The sequence below is a fragment of the Perognathus longimembris genome, chromosome 14, assembly GCF_023159225.1.
Source record: "Perognathus longimembris pacificus isolate PPM17 chromosome 14, ASM2315922v1, whole genome shotgun sequence".
NCBI classification, from domain to species: Eukaryota; Metazoa; Chordata; class Mammalia; order Rodentia; family Heteromyidae; genus Perognathus; species Perognathus longimembris.
Genome location: NC_063174.1, coordinates 18,276,903 through 18,298,518, shown reverse-complemented (window position 1 = coordinate 18,298,518; position 21,616 = coordinate 18,276,903).

Genomic DNA, 21,616 nt, shown 5'->3' with positions numbered 1-21,616 from the left:
TCCATTCAAAACTAAAATGATGAAAGTAGACCACATACTTCATATCATATGGAACCCTAATTGTCTATTCTTGTGTATCATCCATCATCTTAAATTATGTGGCAGAAAATATTTTTCTGCTGTATGTTCAGCTAAACAAAGTTCTATTTGGGGTACAGGATTACATATTTTAACCACTGTTGAAATTGAATATGAGCTTGTATCTATCTCCTACCAATGGAATGTAGACTACCACTAAGCCAATACTTTAAAACTGTGAGGGATATTTCATATTGTGTTTATATGTGTATGTGAAAGATATTTTCTTAGTTCAAAATCTTTGAATAAGGATAACCAAATCTCAAAGGAATGGAACAACTTGTATGACATTAAGAGTTTGGCATTTGACCTGAATTTCATGAGGAGAGAGAACAATTTAGGTTATTTTGCTTTCCTGGAGAAGAATGCTATTGTGTTATATGTACTGGGAGAAGCAAGTAAATGGATAACCGGTTACCAATAAGTTACATGGCTCTGTATTCGCATAGCAGATTTCTGCCCCCCCCCCAAATTCTAGGCATATATTTGTTAATCTTGCAATAGCTTTATAGTTAGAAATGACCATTCATTTTCTCTTATCAGTAGAAATTATGCTGATGTATTATAAATTACTTCTAGGACAAATTTCTTTTTCCCAGAACTTTTATTAACATCAATTAGTGGCACTATATTATTTTATTTTGACATGTCTGTGTACCTTGATCAGACTCAACCCTCTATCAGTATCTTATTTACTCCTTTCCCCAAGCAATTTCAACAAGCATTATTATTCTATGCCACACATGGACATAAAGTATTTTGACCATATTAACTCTTCTTTAACCTTTTCTTTTGACTTTTTCCTTCCATTAGTAGCCTTACCCCAATAGGGCCTGTTTTACATCACAATCATTCATTTTTAAGTGTATATTTATATTTTCCAAAGGAGTTTTACCATAGTATATTATATATAATGTTACATATTACATAATAAATAAAATATGTTGTCTACATAATTTTAGCCAAATTGACCCCCTTACTTTTAAGAAGTTGAACTTTCTTTTTGGTTTTCTTTTACCTTTTTCATAGTCTAGTGGGAATAGTTCATGAAAAAACTGGAATACCTTTTTGAAGATAACTGAGTTGTTGCTTTTCTTTTTTTCCAGTCTTGCTTCTTGAAAACCTGTAAGGAAGACATGATTCACAAATTTATCAACTTTCACAGGACTATTGTAAGGGAGGACAACTTCTATTGAGTCTAAGCCATTATGAATTTGAGATCTCTACTTTTTTTTTTTTTTTTTTTGCCAGCCCTGGGCCTTGGACTCAGGGCCTGAGCACTGTCCCTGGCTTCTTTTTGCTCAAGGCTAGCATTCTGCCACTTGAGCCACAGCACTACTTCTGGCAGTTTTCTGTATATGTGGTGCTGGGGAATCGAACCCAGGGCTTCATGTATTAGAGGCAAGCACTCTTGCCACTAGGCCATATCCCCAGCCGAGAATTCTCTGCTTTAACAGATAATGTTAACACAGTAGTAATCAAGTAGGAGCAATTCAGCTCCTAATGGTTATTTCAAAAACTCTTGGCACATTATGATTTGTTACAACTAGTAAAGGACATTTGAATGCTATTGGCACTTAGTGAATATAAGCCAAGGGACCTACGCATCCTACAATGCAAAGGGAACTCTGCTTTATACAATAATGAAGTATCTCAACCTAAATGTCAGTTGTGTTTAAATTTACATTAAGTATATATTTTTGTACCATAGATTGATGTCATTCAAAAATCAGCCAGAAGTTGTTATGTCTTTTGGGAGGAAGCTGCTCATTTCCAACAAAGAAACTTATTATGCATAGATACATATGGTAAACATCATTAAAAATGTGATACAAACTGGGCACCAGTGGTTCATGCTTGCAATTCTATCTTCTCAGGATGCTGAGGTCTGAGGATTGTAGTTCAAAGTGATTCTGAGCAGGAAACTCCATGAGATGATTGTCTTCAATTAACTGCTACCACTACCACCAAGAAAAAGCTATAGTGGTGTGGCTTAAGTGGTAGAGAACAGTGTACAAACCTGTGAGACAACTTCCAGGGACTAAGTTCAAGCCCCAGTACTTTTATACACACACACACACACACACACACTCACACGAACACACACACGAACACACACGAACACATGCACACATGCACACACTGTGATACATTGATCATACTTAAAATAACAAAGATCTGTTGCCAACATAATAATGTATATTATGGAAGCCACCTAAGAGATGTCATTTTAAAAAAAGTAAGCAAATATATCAGAGCAATGGAAAAAAACTCATTGTTAGAATAACAATAAGATGTCAATATTTTGTTGTCTATACATGATTTCCTCAGAATTATAACTTACTTTAATGTATTAGAGTGTATTAGGTATAATTTTAAGGTTTTGCAATGTCAAGAAGAAAGAATTTGGAAAGATAACAACAGTTTCCCAAGAGAGAATTTAATAACCATGATCGACGCCACAAGGTAAATGCTAAGAAAAAGAATGTAGAGAAGGCACGGGGTTGATGGGATCAAAAAAGGAAAATAAACAAGTTCAAAATAAGGAGGAGAGGGTGCTTTATGACAAGAAAAACATGACAGACATTTTTAGCTTTTATATGATTTAGATTTATGAACGTGACTACAGATGTTGAACACCAAAAACAGTGTCATTAGAAACTTTGACTTCAGAACAAATGGTGTGCAAACATTTGCTACATGTATGCTTGGACATCATTAGAGGAAGGTTAGGATCATCATTTCCTATCATACTAAGGTGAAATCTGTGTGCCAATGACAACTTGAGCAAAGCAGGCTGCCTTTGTATGGAAGGGAGAAAAACACCCATGTTGTTGCTCTTACGTTCTTTGTTTTCCTTACGACTCCTTCTTTAATTTTTTTCTGCTGTTGGAAGCTTTGATGGGTTGTTCATGAAGAGAAAGATGTAGCAATGTAGTCAATCTTTTGTTTGGCATTTAACAAAGCAGTTTGTGATCAACATCAGCCCTTTCAACATTCTTACTTATCCCATCCCAACCCACCCCTTTCCTCACTCTTCTTAATTTTGTAGCATATACATTGGATTCTGGACTGCTTAAGCCCATTTTAATTGTTTTTCCATATTTGTTATAAATAGTAATTAATACAAAGTTTTCTCCAAAGTGAAAAAAATCATAGGGGAAATTGGTGAGCTATAAAAATTAAATTATAATGATTACTTTGTTATTTCAATTACTTTTTAATTATATAAACATTAAAATACATTAAAATATTAAAGCCACTGAAGAAATTTTAATTATTTATATACCAATCAGTGATGTTTCTACCACGTCTTTGAGCCTCAAGTGAACACACAGCCTTCCAAATTTAAATGGCCCACACTTGTTTTTACTGTTTTAAAATTCTAGTGACTTCAAGATACTTGATCCATATACTTTACTTATTTTGTTTATCTAATTAGCTGATGTAAAACGATATGGTTTCACTGGACAACTGCACATGTGCTTGCATGTCAGAACAAACACTTGGAGATGCTATTGCAGAAAGGGGTGAAGGTAAGTTTTCCATGACATAAATCTAAGTCTTGAGGAAAAACCTTGACATATTTGGGTTACTTACCAGATAATACCAAAAATAAGTCCTTATTAACATTTAGTATTACAGGAAACAATAGAATAATAACTTCCTAAATTTTCCACTATCAAATGAAACATTTGCTAAAGGATACATCTTACATCTGGGTCAGTCATATGCATGTGCCTATATATATTAGGGACCCTAGAAAATTATCTTTTCATTACTAATAACATGAAAAGCCACACATTGGCTGGTACTGGTACAAATTGGACTCTACAACACTCCTGGGGTCCAGAATCTGGGCTTGTATTGTTTCTTTTGACACTTAGTTATTCTTTGGCACTTCCATAATAGAAAGTATCTGTGGAAGGAGGGGCAATAAGCTTGATAAGAAATGTACTCACTACTTTGCATCTGTACATCACCTTGGATATAAAATTAAATTTAAAAAGAAGAAAGTATTTGTGAATGTTTTGCATGCGGCAGTAATGGTGTGAATACAACTTTTCACAGTTCTTCCAATTTTTCAGAAGTTCAACCTAATTCTCAGGAACAATCTAGTTTAGGAGAAGACATGATAAAGCTAATAAGCAAAATGAGCTTAGGAAAGTTTATCTGATCAAATAAATGTTTATATAAGTAAAATCTTCTGATTATACAAATACAATAACAATCATAAATTCATACTTTAACAGCTATTATATACTGAAATATTTGATTTTTCACATAAGTATTAGACAAGGTAGATGAAACAATTTGTGGCTACTTCAATATACATGTAAATTTTATTTTAATCTAATTTACATATAGTTTGACTTCATATGAAGCTTAAATAGCTAATAAATATAATATTATTTGCAGGAATTTAAACATGCTTGAGAGCAGCAACATCTTTACATATGTTAATTATAGAGCAATTTTGCTTAAATATTTTTTCAAAACATCATAAACTGTATCCTACATAAACCAAGCACTGGTGTCTACACCTGTAATCATAACTACTTAGTAGGCTAAGATGTGAGGATTGTGGTTCAAAGCCAGTCTGAGAAAGAAAGTCCATGAGTTGCTTATCTCAATTAACCACCAGAAACCTACAAGTAGAATTGTGGCTAAAGTGATGGAGCCCTAGTCTTGAGCACAAGAGCTCAGAAACAAAGCAAAAGAAGAAAGAATGGAAGGGAGGAAGGAAGGAAAGAAGGAAGGAAAGAAGGAAGGGAGGGAGGGAGTGAGGGAGGGAGGGAGGAAGGAAGGAAGGAAGGAAGGAAGGAAGGAAGGAAGGAAGGAAGGAAGGAAGGAAGGAAGGAAGGAAGGAAGGAAGGAAGGAAAAAAATGTACATATCATGTATTTGTGACCCTAAGTTTCAGTTAATTTGTGGGGGGGGGGGGTGTATGTTTGCCTGACTTGGGCTTGAACTCAGGCCTGGGCATGGTACCTGAGCTTCTTTGGCTCAAGACTGGTGCTCTACCACTAGAGCCACAGCGCCTCTTCAAACCTTTACTGAATAGTTTATCAGAGGTAAGAGTCTCAGGGACTTGCCTTCCTCAGACTGGCTTCTATTTGCAATCCACAGATCTCAGCCTCCTGAGAAGCTAGGGTTACAGGAGTGAGCCACCAGTCCCCAGCTTCCAGTTAATTTTGAAGGTCATTGTATCATCCAAAATGATACAACTGTTCTGAAAAGGCTTTTTTGGTTCTTTTATATTTCATATAATCTTTTATTCAAACAGTAAGGATTGGTTGAAGTTTAAATAGATACCTAAATAATATAAAAATACTGCTACAGAATGTCTAATTACAAATTCAACTAGAGTAGCTACCTACCCCTTCCTTCCTACCATGTTCATCTACCAACCCATCTACTTAACTTTTCTTTCACAACTTTTTATGTCCCCTGTATACATCCATGGACATAGGTATAGGTTGTTACCCTTATTCTTGGCTTAGCTCTTCAATTTGAATCATAAGCAGTTATTTTAAGCATATTCTTCATGAGATACTCCATACAAAATTTTTCTTCCTCAGGTCATTCTTTATATTAACAATGTCTAATAGTAAATTAGAAATGTTTAACAAAAGCTAATCTAAAATGACCTGTCATTGGAAAATTATCTGCCACTGGAAAGTATTAAGCAGAAGCAAAATGAAATGTGTTAAGGTATAAATCTTGAGAATAAAAATTTAAATATTACAACGATCAGCAAACATGGGTGTTCCTAAACTTGAAAAGTTTGTAATAAAAAAAAAAACTATGAATATAATTTCTCCTTAGATTGGAAATACACTTTGGATTTTCCCTTTCAGATATGGAACTTTCAATTATATGAGCCTAACTAATATTCTTCACTCTGTACTAAACATTTTTCTTGCTTTTAAAAACAATCTTAATTCTCTTAAAGTAAGTCTCCCCTAAGTGGCCTTTAAATGCAAATTCAGCATCTCTGTAATAGAGGTTGTTTCTCTTGCTGATTCTTGTTACAGTGTTCCCTAGGCATCATTTCGGTCACACAAGTTCAATGAACCAGTGTGTCTTTTGCAACTTGTGGCAAAATGAAACCGATTAACTCAGTGAGCTTTAAAAATGTCTAGTCTATTTGGCTGATTAATCTCCTCTATTTTCTTTCAATGTTAGCTACACAGCTTTGTTTCTCCAATTATCTTCCTAGGTTTCAATCAGCATGAAGAGGAAAATCTGCATGCTTATGTTTTGCCAATGTATAATGAATGAAAACACATAAGAAAATATATTCTTATATGTAGAATAAGTAATTTCAACAAATACTCTATATAACATAACTGCTAATATTTAGGATATTTTATATTAGAAAATATCATTGGTGTAGGTTCAGCCAGACACAATTTAGCCTACAAAGAAATATTTACTATTTAACACCCATTGGTGCATTTTAAAATAAGTTTACTTCATATGCAATTTTGTTTAATACAAGGAGGCTAAGAGAGGCCTCCATATTAGAATCACACAGCAGAGACTAAATAAAAAGCACAAAACCAGATTGCTTAAGGATTCCATCAGGAAGAATTTAAAACCATTAGTTTAAGAGTGCAGAACAGGAAGGTCCTGTATATTACATCTAAAGCTCCAGCCATTACACTGGTAAGTTTCCATGAGATTCTTTAACAGCTTCTTTCTCCAAATTGATGAACTAGTATTCTGGCATGAAGACAAAAAGTAAATTACAAAGGTATTTCAGAACTAATATATTACCAACTTCTAAAAAGAGGTTTTAAATTGGAAGTATAAGATAAGAAAGGTGAAAGTGGTATGGAATGATATTATGTAACATTGTAATGGTTAAAGAATGTAAACCAGCGCTCCAATAGATGCAAGGGAGCCTCAGTTAATCATTGTGGTTACTTTCATCATTCTTTTGTGAAAACCAATGACTGTGACATAAGTGACCTAAGCATTTTTTTCCACATTTTATTTTTAAGAATCTGACTGAACTCCTTATACAGGTCACACAAACAATAGATACAATGTTTTTGTTTAGCCAGCTCCTTTTACTCACAGCATAAGCAGACTGTGATGTATATATTTCATTATTAACTATCACAAACACTAATTTTCACTTGTGCTGTAATAAAAGCATATAACTAATATCAAGAATAAAAATCTGAGAATAAAACAAGACATATATTGAACATTGCCTTAAAGCTATGAGTAGAGGTAACGATTTCCTATGAAATCTCTTAAGATTCTTCTATATAAGAACATGAAAAGCTAGAAATTAAGTACACAGTGAAGATCAGAACTGAATGAGTGATATAGTATGGAAAATAAGTTTAAGAACACAATGGTCATCCATCTGGTTAACTGGAATAATATAGGTGGGGAAAATGCAGGTAAATGAGAAAACACAGAGACAATATATTTTGTACTTTTCCATATATTTTGTCTTGTAGCTAAGCTTATCTGATCCATGGAAGGGAAAGGGAATCACAGAAACAGCAGGACAAAGGATGAAATGATGCAATAATAATACTCATTAGAAACTATCTTGGAAATTAACTTTACAACTTGGCGGGGGAAGTGAGTCACGGGTAGAAAAGTGGGAGGAAATGGGGGGACACTTCAAAAAGAAATGTATTTATTACCTTACTTATGTAAATGTATCCCCCTGTTCATCACCTTTACAATAAAAATAATATTCCAAAAACAACAAATATTTGTTTTGGAACATCAAAGCATTACAGTAGCAGCAATACCCATGAAATGATGTTGGGCAGAGTACATTAAATAAGACAATAAAGTTAAGAAACTCTTGCACAGGTCTCCGACAAGGATGAATGTGTTTATCAGTGGTCAGCAATGAACAGGATGTGTCTGGAATGAACTGATAATTCATGTATAAAACATTAGGATTAATAGTTCAGAATTCAGATTTTGGTGTTCTTTCACTGTTAAGTAAAAAGTTCTTGGAATATGCTGAATAAAATCTATTAATCATTGTGCCTAGAATGGCCACTCTATTCAATATAGGAAACCCAAATGACTTCTGTAACCAAATCAAATAACATGGTGACTTGTAAACAAATCAATTTGTTAAAATTCCTCTTTTATGTATGGCAGAGGTACATAGAAACTTAGCAGAGCTTTTGCATCATTCTGAATAGGTAGAAAAAATTATTAACTAATATGTTTACCATTCATCCATTCTGAGAAGTGTTTAAGTGAAATAAGTGTGTGTGTGTGCAAGTAACCTATAAGATGCAAAGTTGTATTTAAATATTAGTCATGTATTTAACTGAGCTCTAATGATCACTAAGCAGTGGGCACTACTCTATATATTTGTCACAAGAGAAAAAGTTAAATTTGACATGGTCTTAACTGTCAAAAGCCTAAAAGAAGAATTAAGAGGCATGTAAACAATCAGTTCAGATAGGTTTAGATAGGAATACGAGTAAGAATCTTTAGATAGACACTGAGTGAGAGAATACTTCTTGGAGACAGGAAGATTGCTGTAAATCTAGAGGGATTACTTGATCGTAGGTAGTTAGTAAAGCATTTAAGTCAGGAATAGAATTTCTGATATCAATGTTTGTTATGTCATAGCCAATTTAATTTTAAAATAAATATGAGAGTCTGCTGCTTCTGTCATGTTGTTCCATATTGTATTTTTAAAGTAGGTTTATAGACTCTGTGAAACAAATATGAGGAGGATATTATAGTTGGGTGATCTGTGAGTTGAGAGCATATGCCTATGTAGGAAAAGTATCTGTGCAGCCTTTCATGTCCTTTAACTATCAACTCCATTTAGAGTTTCAACTGTAATTTGATGGACCACAAGTTGATCAAATGTACCTCACATCACCTGCCTAACACCACTTAATACCATGATTTTTTTTCCATAGGAAAGTTTGTACATGACTCTAGTTTTCCTGAAGGACTATTAACTATTGGTGTTTCAGAAAACTCCATTCAATCATCTTAAATAATGTTATCATTTGATTAAAAAATATGTGGCTTATATATAAATTAACTTGAATTCCCACTCAGCATATAGTTTCCTGGATTTAAACAGTATTACATGATTACACTTTCCCGGTTTTGCTGTTTGGTTACTCAACAACTTGGATAAGTTTTTTTCTTCAAAGTCTTAACATTGGGATTTTACTTTGAATTCCTCGGAGTGCTTCTCCTACTACACAAAAATATTCTATTCTTGTAATTTTGATAATAGTGAAACATGACTGACTCAGATATATGATTTCCAAATCTTTCTCTCTCTCTCTTTCTCTCTCTCTCTCTCTCTCTCTCTCTCTCTCTGTAAAATTTTACATGAAAAGTTTAAGTTATTGCTCAGGTGAACACCAGAGAACTGTAATCTAGTAACAACTCAGTGTATGAAAATATGGGGCCCCTGAGAGTAGAGAGGCTAAATCTTATGACTGATAGCTGGAGCTAAGAGGAAGCAGAGACACTCTCTCTACTGGGTTCTCCTTGTGACCCAGTTAGCAGTCTAATCCCAGGTTTATGCAGCTTTTATTTTGTTTTTTTTTTTTTTCTCAAACTGAATTACAGAGAGGTTACAGTTTCATACATTAGACATTGGATACATTTCTTATACTGTTTGTTACCTCATCCCTCATTCCCCACCTCCCCCTACCCTTTTCCCTTCTCCCCCCCATGAGTTGTTCAGTTCATTTACACCAAACAGTTTTGCAAGTATTGCTTTTGTAGTTGTTTGTCTTTTTTTATCCTGTGTCTCTCGATTTTGGTATTCCCTTCCAATTTCCTACTTCTAATACCAGTATACCCGGTTACCAATATACTCAAATAAGAGACCGAGAAAGTGTAGGTACAACCACAGGAAGGTGATACAAGAAGATCATCAAAAATAGAGGCTACAATTACATATGGCACGTTGAAAGTAATAACAATAATCGTTTCCATAACATGGAGTTCATTTCATTTAGCATTACCTTATGTATTTTTAAGGGTATAGCCATTGGGCTCCTGTGATCTTTACTGTGACTTGCCTTAAACCAGTGCTAATTATTCCCTATAAGGGAGACCATAGAGTCCATGTTTCTTTGTGTCTGGCTCACTTCACTTAGTATAACTTTACAGGTCCTTCCATTTCCTTACAAATGGGACAATGTCATTTTTTCTGATAGAGGCATAAAATTCCATTGTGTATATGTACCACATTTTCCTGATCCATTCTTCTACTGAGGGGCATCTGAGTTGGTTCCAGATTCTAGCTATGACAAATTGTGCTGCGATGAACATTGTTGTGCTGGTGGCTTTAGTGTGGTTATGTTTGTGGTCTTTTGGATAGATACCCAAAAGTTGGGCTGCTGGGTCATAGGGGAGTTCTATATTTAGCCTTCTGAGGAATCTCCATACCATTTGCCAGAATGGCTGAACCAGTTTACATTCCCACCAACAATGGAGTAGAGTTCGCTTTTGACCACATGCCCTCCAACAGTTGTTATTGTTAGTTTTCTTGATATAGGACATTCTTACTGGGGTGAGATGGAATCTCAATGTTGTTTCGATTTGCATTTCTTTCATGGCCAGTGATATAGAGCACTTTTTCATATGTCTCTTGGCCATTCTCATTTCCTCATCAGAGAAGTCTCTGTTTAAGTCTCTAGCCCACTGGACGAGGGGGCTATTGGTTCTTTGCAGTTTTGTTTGGGAGGAAGGTAATTTTTTTAGTTCTGCATATATTTTTTATATGAGGCCTTTGTCCATTGAATGGCCAGTAAAGATCTTCTCCCAATCTGTGGGCTTTCTGTTTATCGTGAGAGCTATTTCCTTTGCCCTGCAGAAGCTCTGCAGTTTGATGCAGTCCCATTTGTCCAACCTTTCTTTGATTAGTAGCCTTTCTGGGTCTTGGTTAAGAAAGTTCCATCCTGTGCCAAGGAGCCCAAGTGTTTCTCCTCCTCCTTACTTTAGTGTTTTCAGGGTGTCTGTTTTGATTTCGAGGTCTTTAATCCATTTGGAATTGATTTTAGTGCAGGGTGATATATAAGGATCTAGTTTTAGTTTGTTGCATGTGTTGAACCAGTTTTGCCAGCACCATTTGTTAAAGAGGCTATCTTTCTTCCAAACTATTTTTTTAGCTCCTTTATCAAAGGCGTAGTTCTGTGGGTTCATTTCTGGGTCTTCAATTCTGTTCCATTGGTCTTCAGGCCTGTTCCGGTGCCAATACCAAGCTGTTTTTATTAATGTAGCTTTATAATACAGCTTGAAGTTGGGTATTGTAATTCCTCCAGCACTGTTCTTTCTGCTTAGGATTGTTTTTTCTATTCTAGGTCTTTTATTGTTCCATATGAATTTCTGGATTGCTTCCTCTATTTCATCAAAAAATGGTGTTGGGATATTAATGGGTATTGCATTGAATTTGTAGATAGCCTTTGGCAATATTGCCATTTTGATTATATTAATCCTCCCAATCCAGGAGCATGGGAGGTTTTTCCATTTCCTTGGTTCTGCCTTAATTTCATTTTTCATGTTTTCAAAGTTCTCATCACAGAGATCTTTCACTTCTTTGGCTAAGGTTATTTCTAGGTATTTTATGTTTTTTGAGGCTATTGCAAAATGAGTTGTTTTCCTGATTTCAACCTTGGTCTTTGGGTCATTAGCATAAAGAAAGGCCGTTGATTTTTGAAGGTTTATTTTATATCCTGCAACTTTGCCAAAGTTATGGATCAGCTCTAGTAGCTTGGGGGTAGAGTCTATGGGGTTCTTTAGGTATAGGATCATGTCATCTGCGAAGAGAGAAAGTTTAACTTCATCTTTTCCTATTTGGATCCCCTTTATATTTTCTTCTTCCCTAATTGCTCTGGGTAGGAATTCTAGTACTATGTTGAAGAGAAGGGGAGAGAGTGGACATCCCTGTCTTGTTCCTGATTTTAAAGGGAATGGCTTTAGTTTTTCACCATTTAGCGTTATGCTTGCTGTTGGTTTGTCATAAACTGCCTTGATTATATTCAGGAATGTTACCTGGAATCCCAGTTTTTCCAGGGCTTTTAGCATAAATGGGTGCTAGATTTATCAAACGCTTTCTCCGCATCAAGTGATATAACCATGTGGTTCTTTACCTTGCTCCGGTTGAGGCTGTAAATTGTATTAATTGACTTGCGTATATTGAACCAACTTTGCATCCCTGGGATGAATCCAGTTTGATCATGGTGTATGATTTTTTGATGACCTGTTGACGTCGATTGGCCAGAATTTTGATGAGAATTTTTGAGTCTATGTTCATCAGGGAAATTGGTCTATAGTTCTCTTTCCATGATGAGTCCCTGGCTGGTTTTGGGATGAGGGTTACACTAGCTTCACAGAGTGTGTCTGGTAGTGAACGTTCTCTTTCACTTTCACTGAAGAGTTTGAGAAATATTGGTGTGAGTTCTGTTTTGAAGGCCTTGTAGAATTCTTCTGTGAATCCATCTGGACCTGGGCTTTTCTTGGATGGGAGATCACTTATTGCTGTTTCTATTTCAATACTGGATATAGGTTTGTTTAGAAGGTTTAAATCTTTATGGTTGAGTTTGGGGATATGAATTTTTTCTAGGAAATCATCCATTTCTTCCACGTTCTCAAATTTGTTGACATAAAGGTTTGCAAAATAGTCCCTTATTATGGTCTGAATTATGGTTGTTTCTGTGGTGATGTTACCTGTTTCATCTCTTATCTTGTTTATTGGAGTGTGCTGCCTTCGTTTTTCGGTCAGGTTTGCTAGGGGTCTGTCTATCTTGATTTTTTCAAAGAATCAAATCTTTGTTTTGTTGATTCTGATTTGATTTTAATTATTTTCTTCCGTCTATTGACCTGGGGTTTGGCTTGTTGTTCTCTTTCAAGGAAATTAAGGTGTTTCCGTAAATGATTGAGTTGCTGTTTCTCCAGTTTGTTGGTGTATGCACTCAGAGATATAAATTTTCCTCTGAGTACTGCCTTTGATGTATCCCAAAGGAGCTGGTACTTTGTGTCCTCAACTTGGATGTGTTCCATAAACATTAGAATTTTCGTTTTAATTTCTTCAATGACCCACTGATGGTTCAGCAGTGTGTTGTTTAGTCTCCAAGAACTGTAGGATTTTCTGTGGTGGCTATTTGAGTTGAGTTCTAATTTTATACTTTTGTCGTCTGAGAGAATGGAGGGACTGGTTTTGGTACTTCTGAATTTGTACAGATTTTCTTTATGCCCTAAGATGTGATCTATTTTGGAGAATGTTCCATGTGCCGCAGAGAAGAATGTGTATTCTGTTGTTGCAGGGTGGAATATTCTGCAGATGTCGATTATGTCTAGTTGGTCTATGCAATTGTTTAGTTCTGTGTTTTTTTTGTTCAGTTTTTGGTGTGTTGATCTGTCCAGAGGTGATAGTGGAGTGTTAAAGTCCCCAACTATCAATGTGTTTGGGTCTATGAGTGTTTGTAGAGTCAGTAGTGTTTGTTTGATGAAGTTGGGTGCTCCTGCATTTGATGTGTAGATATTTAGAATGGTTATATCTTCCGGTAGGAGATATCCCTTTACTAGTATGTAGTAACCTCCTTTTTCTCTTCTTACCTTTTTTAATTTTAAGTCAATTTTGTCTGATACTAGACTTGCAACTCCAGCCTGCTTATTGGGGCTATTTTCTTGATAGATTCGATCCCAGCCTTCACTTTTAGAAGATGTTTACTTTTGCTCGATAGATGTGTCTCTTGGATGCAGAAGAAAGATGCATCTTGATTTTTGATCCAACTTATGAGTCTATGTCGTTTTTTTGGAGAATTAAGTCCAATAATGTTGAGAGTTAGGATTGAGAGCTGTTCATTTGTTCCTTTCATTATCCCTACCTTGTTAAAGGCTGAGTCTTCCCATTTGTTGATCTGATATTCTGGTTTACTATTTAGGATTCATTTCTCTGTCTGCATTGGATCTTGATTATTTTCCCTGTATAGTACATCTTTAAGGATTTTTTGTAAAGTTGGTTTGGTAGAGATACATTGTTTCAGTTTTTCCTTACTGTGGAAGACTTTTATTTGACCTTCGGCTATGAATGAGAGTTTAGCTGGGTATACTATTCTTGGTTGGTAGTTATTTTTATATAGAGTTCGGCATGCCTCATTCCAGGCTCTCCTTGCTTTCCTGGTCTCTGCTGAGAAGTCTGGGGTAATTCTGTTGGATTTTCCATTATATGTGATTGTTTTCTTCTCCCTCACAGCTTTAAGGATTCTTTCCTTGGACTCTATTGATCCTGTTTTGATCACAATGTGTTGGTGGGATATCCTATTCTGGTCTGGTCGGTTTGGGGTTCTAAATCCTTCTTATATCTGTATAGGCCTATCCTTCTGTATATTTGGGAAGTCCTCGGCTAATATTCTGTTAAATAGGTTGCCTATTCCATTAACTTCCTTCTCCAGGTTTTCCTAAACACCTATTATCCTTAAATTGGGCTTTCTGATTGTATCTTGAATCTCCTGGAGCTATCTGTTTTGTTGATTGGATTGGTTTTGTATTGCTTTTTGATCTTTCTCCATAGATCCTAGGGAATCTTCAGCTCCTGAGATTCGATCCTCTGCTTCAGTTAGTCGGGACTGTAGGCTAGCTACTTGATTCCGAATCTCTTTTCCTTCTGACTGGTCTTTCCTGATGATTTCCATGTCCTTGCTATAATGATCTCTTAGGTCCTTCATGGACTTCTTTACTTCATTAACTTCATTAATTTGGTTTTGAGTGCTGTCTCTCAAATCATTTAGCTGGTTAGTTATCTTTTCATTTGACTCTTGAAGTTCAATTATCATTCTATTTGTTGAGGCTATTAAATTCTCCATTAATTTTTGCCTTGCCTCCACACGCTCTAGAATAATTGACTTAAGAGATTCAAACTTTTCATTTATCATGTTTATCAGTAAACTTTGTAGAGGATTTTGAGGGTTCTCTTCTATGTCTTTGATTGACTGCTCTGCTTCCTGCTTGTTTTGAGTGGGAGATGAAACTCCATTGTTTGCCATCTTTCTTGTGTTTCTTCTGCCCATTTGCATTGGGAATGCCAAACTACAAGCACCTGTGAGCACTGTTTAAGACCCAAAGCAGACCTTACCAAGCACTGTTGTGTAAACCTTAGAAGTTCACAATTATATATGGATACCTTTTATACCTGTGTATAAAATTACATTTGGTGTTCCTATTCCTAAAGAATACAGTTTCAATATAACAATCAATCCTGAGCCCTGTATTGAGTAGTTACTTATTTACTGTTACAACCCTATGAGCAATTCTTGTTCTTATATTAAGTTCTTTTTGCACTGGCTTTTTCTGTGAACACCTTTGATTCACTCGGAATATGCAGGGATACCCTCTATCCAGTAACCAGGGGTCAATGGAATCTGGAGGTCCTAGAAGTAAGTCAGGAGGGTAAGTTAGAGGTAGTAAAGGGAATAGAATAGAATGTATGGGGGGGTGATGATTTTGGTTTAGTTTCAGTCATGTGGAAATGTAGAGGAGTGTAGAATGAGTAGAAAGAACAAGGTTAAAACGATAGACAATGGAGAGTTAGCAGTAAAGAGTGGAGGTGTTATTCATAGGAAAGTAATTTTTAAAGAAAAAGAATGCAAAGAGAGAAATAAAGAAAAAATACTGGAAGATGGATGCACCTAACAGAAAAATTATTAAAAAAAAAAAAAAAGGAAAAAAGAAAAAAATCAGGATAAAACAAACAACAAAAAACAAACAAAAAAGAACTTGATAGAACCAATGGGTAAAAATCTAAAACAAAAACAAACTAATGATGTTTCAGAAATGAAAATATAAAGAAAAAAAAGAAATAAAAAAGAAAGCTTAAAACACGTAAGAGAAAAAATAGAAAAATAAAGAGGAGTCTTCCTTGTTTGTGTGGGCTTTCTACAGTCTCTAGTTTCCTTGAGATGGTCTTCAGTCTATTCTGCTACTTAGCTGGTTTGATTTGCTTTCAGTTCGCAGAGTGTGGATCTGCTCTGACCCTCTTCCCCTGTCAGTGAAATCCTGGGGCTCTGTGGTTCCCACAGCTTGCAGGTACGACTTGGGAGTCCTCTGTAGGTGACGGACGTGAACAGTCTTGGGAACCGTGGCTCCATCCATCTGCTGTGGGGCCGCTGCCTTTAATGCCTGGCTTTGACTAGGCTGTGAACTCAGCAGGAAGGGGAGCTTCTGGCCTGGTTTCCCCAGCTGAGAGTTGCTCGCCTAGGGAAGGTTCCTCCCTCCTTGGTGGGGCAGCTTCCTGGGTAGAGCAGGTTATGGAATTCAGCTCTGTTTCAGGCTGGGAATTGGGCTTCTAAATGGAACCATTCTCTGTCTTGGGAACTGTTTGATCTCCTGTGTGGCTGTTCTGTGCCACCGGTATGGTAGCTGCTCGCCGCTTTTGCTTTTAACTGAGCAATTCTGGCAGTCCGGGCAGACCACCTCTAGCTGAGCCGAGGCCCAGGACAACCCCCCGCTCCCTCCACCTGGGCAGGGGTCATACTCCTGGGTAGAGCTGGCTCTTACTGGTCCTTCCCTCTTGCCCTTCTCAAAGATGGCTGCTTTGTCCTCGCTTTCCCCAGGTGGGCTTTAGCTCCAGACTTGTCTGGCCCTATGCCAGTTTCAAAGATGGTGCTTTGCTCTGGTGGTGGGGGAGGAGCTGCTCTGTGGGTGTGAGTGAGAGTGTCTTTCGTAGGGGTACTCACACTTTCTCTGTGATTTCGGCCCATCCGTGCTCAGCCTTCGATCTGTCTGTACGCCGCTGTCTGGAGGATTTCACCTCAGTCTCCGTAGAGTGCTTTAGCTGCGTGGAGTGCAGGTCGCTGTGCCGGGCACTGTGCTGGCACCAGCACTGGCGCAGCGGCGGAACACCACCCGGAGCTCAAATGTGAGTTTTCAGCCAAGCAAAGTCAATTTTTCCTTCCTGGCCAGAATCCCTGTACTGTTAGAACTTACTCTGGCTGTCTTTCTAGGGGTAAAAGCTTCTGTTGGATGGGAAAACTGAGATGTCAGAGGGAGCTCAGCTAGGGCTCTGCTGCTCCTCTGCCATCTTCTCCAATTTGTTGCAGCTTTTATTTTCAAATTCTCTTTCCAGAAATATTTGGTGAATCTTAATAAATCAATGTTTTAACAGATGCATAATGGAAGAGACAAATATCCTGGATTATTTGAAATAATCATAACAAATTTTGATATTCATTGGACTCTTTCATCTCCGAAGACAATCTCTCTTTAAGTTGGAGGGGAGCAAGCCTTGTATTTGTCAGAGATTCTCTCTGAGTGTGAGAACAATAATATTCACTAATTTCTTTTTTCCTTTTCAGTGTATCATCTTGGTGGGGTTTGTTGTTGTCATTGTTGTTGCTTACAACCTATATTATTAGGGGAGGAAAAAGGTGTTGCCCCCCCCCCGCAGTAATTGTGACTTATGGCCATGTATAACAGAACAAACTTGTGATAAATAAAGTCAATTCAGTGAGTTAAAAAAATAGCATATCATTTTCTTCTAATTTAATGCCAATGTCCCAGTCACCAGAATAGTCTTAAATTATACCCAATATGGTAACAACAGCTGGTTTTGCCTTGGGATACAAAGCCATTCAATTGTTTGCAAGTACTCAAGATGGATTTTGTATGGATGATATGACTTAATCTCCAGTTATATGAATTAAAAATGACACAACATTATCCTTGAGGCTGTTACATGGAATTTAGTGTTTTGCCTGAAAAGAGAAATAAAAGGCACTATTGCTATGTCTGTTCCTCATAGCATGGCCATAAACTACACTTTAGTACTAGACTTTTATGTACATAACTTCAAGAGAGAAATAAGGTAATAAAAGGTAGGATTTTGAATTATTAGGATGAACAAAAACAAGGGAACTTTCATAGATATATATGTGTATGTATAATGTATATACATGTACTAATTTTAAAATATTATTATAGATATAATACATGATCAGTGTGGCTTTATGGTAACAATATCTGGGTTCATTTGTACAGCATCTGGTTCTTTATGTTTTATATGTGCATTGACATATTTTTCTCCTACTAATTCTATATGGTGGTGTTACTAATATACTCAGTCCTCTTATAGAAAAACAATGAAGTATAATGATTTTTCAAAGACCACACATCACATTGTCAAGATGCAAAACACGTCATTTGATGTCCTTTCTCCCAGGCTGTGCCCTTAACCACCATGCAAACACCAGTAACTTTTAAGTCAATGTATGGGATATGAGAGGCAACAAAAAATGCAATGCTCAATCATTTGTTACACAAATCAAACTAAATTATACACATCTTACCATTCAGCATTCTGATAAGAATGAATATTATCGGCACCTTAGAAATCCAGTGTATATTCTTCTCTGGAAATATACTTATTCTTCCTAAAATATAATTGCTAGGTTAGATGTACCACTTCTTGTATGTATTCAAATAGAAGCATTTTGAATAACTTGTTTCTTCTTGTTTAACATGTGAAACTCATCCAATGTGTAAATAAAAAGAGCTTATTAAGCATACCACTGTCATTTTTTTTTTTTTTTTGGCCAGTCCTGGGCCTTGGACTCAGGGCCTGAGCACTGTCCCTGGCTTCTTTTTGCTCAAGGCTAGCACTCTGCCACTTGAGCCACAGCGCCACTTCTGGCCATTTTCTGTATATGTGGTGCTGGGGAATTGAACCAGGGGCCTCATGTATATGAGGCAAGCACTCTTGCCACTAGGCCATATCCCCAGCCCCCACCACTGTCATTTATTAAATATTATGCCACAATGTATATTGTGTTCATTCTCCTTTTGGAAAGTATTTGAATTAGTTAAAGTTTGTAGTTATCAAAAAGCTTGTTGTTGGCAACATACTTGGACATGCTTGTGGGAAATTGATATGTATTTCTTCCATATCTGGATTGAAGAGCAAACTCACTAAATAATGAGAAATCAAGACCTGGTGACAGTATCCCATTTCTACTGGCTGACTTGCTTGTTACTAGCACAGTTATATCTGTAGCAATCCTCTAGTGGAATAAGAGCTATTCCCTTCATGTTCTCCATAGTCTGGATGCTTTCTGCTTTTCAATGGAAGAATTTGGAACATTGTGCCTTATTGTGATTTTAATTTTTATTTATCTGATAAACAGTGAAGTTGAACATGTTTTTATGTTTATTGGCTGTTCATATTGTAAAATGCCTGCATTTGGTCTTAGGAGTTTGTCATTATTACTTGAAGGAGTTTATTGTGCATTAAGATGTAATTCCTTTGAAAACTGCAACCTCAGCTCATGCTTGTGAATTATAACCTGATCTTCCTGAGCTGACCTGAGCACATATTTAAGATTTAATCTAGTCATTGCCACAATTATTTAGTTTCTTCCAATAAATCTCTCTCTCTCTTTCTCTCTCCACACCATACACAAAATTCTTGTTTTCAAGTTGAACACTCACACACACATTTCTGTTTTTCTGGTTGAACACTGCCTGACACATACTATTAATCAGACAATAGAAAAAAATCATACTAAGTGAAGTGAGCCATACCCAAAGAAACATAGAGTCTATGGTTTCCCTCGTTGGGAATAATTAGTACACATCTAGGATGGTCCTAGCAAAAGATTACAATAGCTCAATAGCTATGTCCATATGAACACATAAGATGATGCTAAATGAAATGAACTCCAAATTATGGAAACAAGTGGTTTATCATTATTGTTGTTTTCACCATACCATGTGAAATTATACCCTTGTTCTTTTGTCTTTCTTTCCCGAGGTTTTCTCCCTGATATTGCTGCAACTGATTTAGTACCCTGGATATTGCATATACGTGCATTGGAACTAGGGAAGGGAAAAGGAATATTAAAATCAAGAGACAAAGAGGAAAAAGACAAACAAATGCAACAGCAGTAGTTGCAAAACTATATTGTGTAAACCAATTGTACAACTCATGGGGTAAAAGGGAAGGGGAATGTGAGGGGGTGGAAATGAAGGAGGAGGTAACAAGTTGGATAAGAAATGTACTTACCTTACGTATGAAACTGTAACCCCCTATACATCACTTTAACAATAAAGAAATGAAAAATAAAGAATGTCTCATGTTTCCCTTTTGATAAAAGCTTGTATCATCTATACATGTTAACTTTAAAAATGTTTTTCTGAGTCTATTGAGATAACAACATTACTTTACTGTATAGTATGTTAATACAATAAATTATATTGTATAGTTTCTTAATGTTAACCCAACTTTCATTCTTGAATTAATCAACACTTACTGGTGACGTCATATGTTCCTCAAGTCAATTTCCAAGAACCTCATTTAGAATTTTAGGATCAATGTTCATGAAAAAATATTCCTCATTAATTTTCATTTCTTAACGTACTTGTTTGTTATTTTTATTTTTGGTGCCTGTCCTGGGTCTTGAACTCAGGGACTAGACACTGTCCTTTAGCTTTTGTGCTCAAGGCTAGCTTTCTGCCACTTGAGCCACTGCTCTACTTTCAGCATTTTTGGTGCTTAATTGGAGATAAGAGTTTCATGAACTTTCCTGTTTGGTCTAGCTTCAAGCTTCAATCCTTAGACCTCAGCCTCTTCAGTAGCTAGGATTATAGGCATGAGTCACCAGCACCTGACTGTCCTCGATAGTTTTCAATAAAAAGCTGTAGATGGGACTGGGAATATAGCCTAATGGTAGAGTGCTTGCCTCATATACATGAAGCCCTAGGTTCAATTCATCAGCACCACGTATATGGAACAATCCAAAAGTGGTGCTGTGGTTCAGGTGGTAGAGTGCTAGCCTTGAGAAAAAAAGAAGCCAGGGACAGTGCTCAGACCCTAAGTCCAAGCCCCAGAACTGGCAAAAAAGAAAAAAAAAAGTGTAGAGCTTTATATGAGTTGGAATTATAACCCCTTCTCTGGGAGGCCTTGAGACTGAATAGTATTTAGAATAATCACTATCAATTTTATTGGTAAGATTCATTTATATTTTGGCCTTTAGTATAGTGATAGTCATGTTTTTCATTAACAGTATAATTTATAATATATCCCTTCTGATTAACTTAAAATTATTTAATATTTTTTAAGGTGCAACACAAAACAATTTAATTATTATAGGTGGCTTTGATTATACATTTACATTTGTTTTCTATTTTGGCTTTATCCTTATTTGGTCCTTTTCTTTTCTCTGATTTAAATTTGTTCTTTTATTATCCATTATGTTTGAGGTTAAGATATATGACTTTAAATTTTTTTGTACTGTATGTGTAAGGAGTCATGAAGGACACTGCCTCAGGTTCACTCACACGGTTGGAACAATGTTTTTGCTTTCTTAGCTTTAACTCTAGAAAGCACTGTCTTTTGTTAAAGTAACGGAGGTACCAAGATGACACTGACCCTTGGTCAAGCTATGACGTATTGGCTAATGTATCATTATGATCCTGTGTCAAAAGTGTGAACTTTTGGTATACTTTCTAACACCTGGGCAGCATTGTTTCTTGATAGCAGTGAGACTGATCATACAGGTCATAGATCA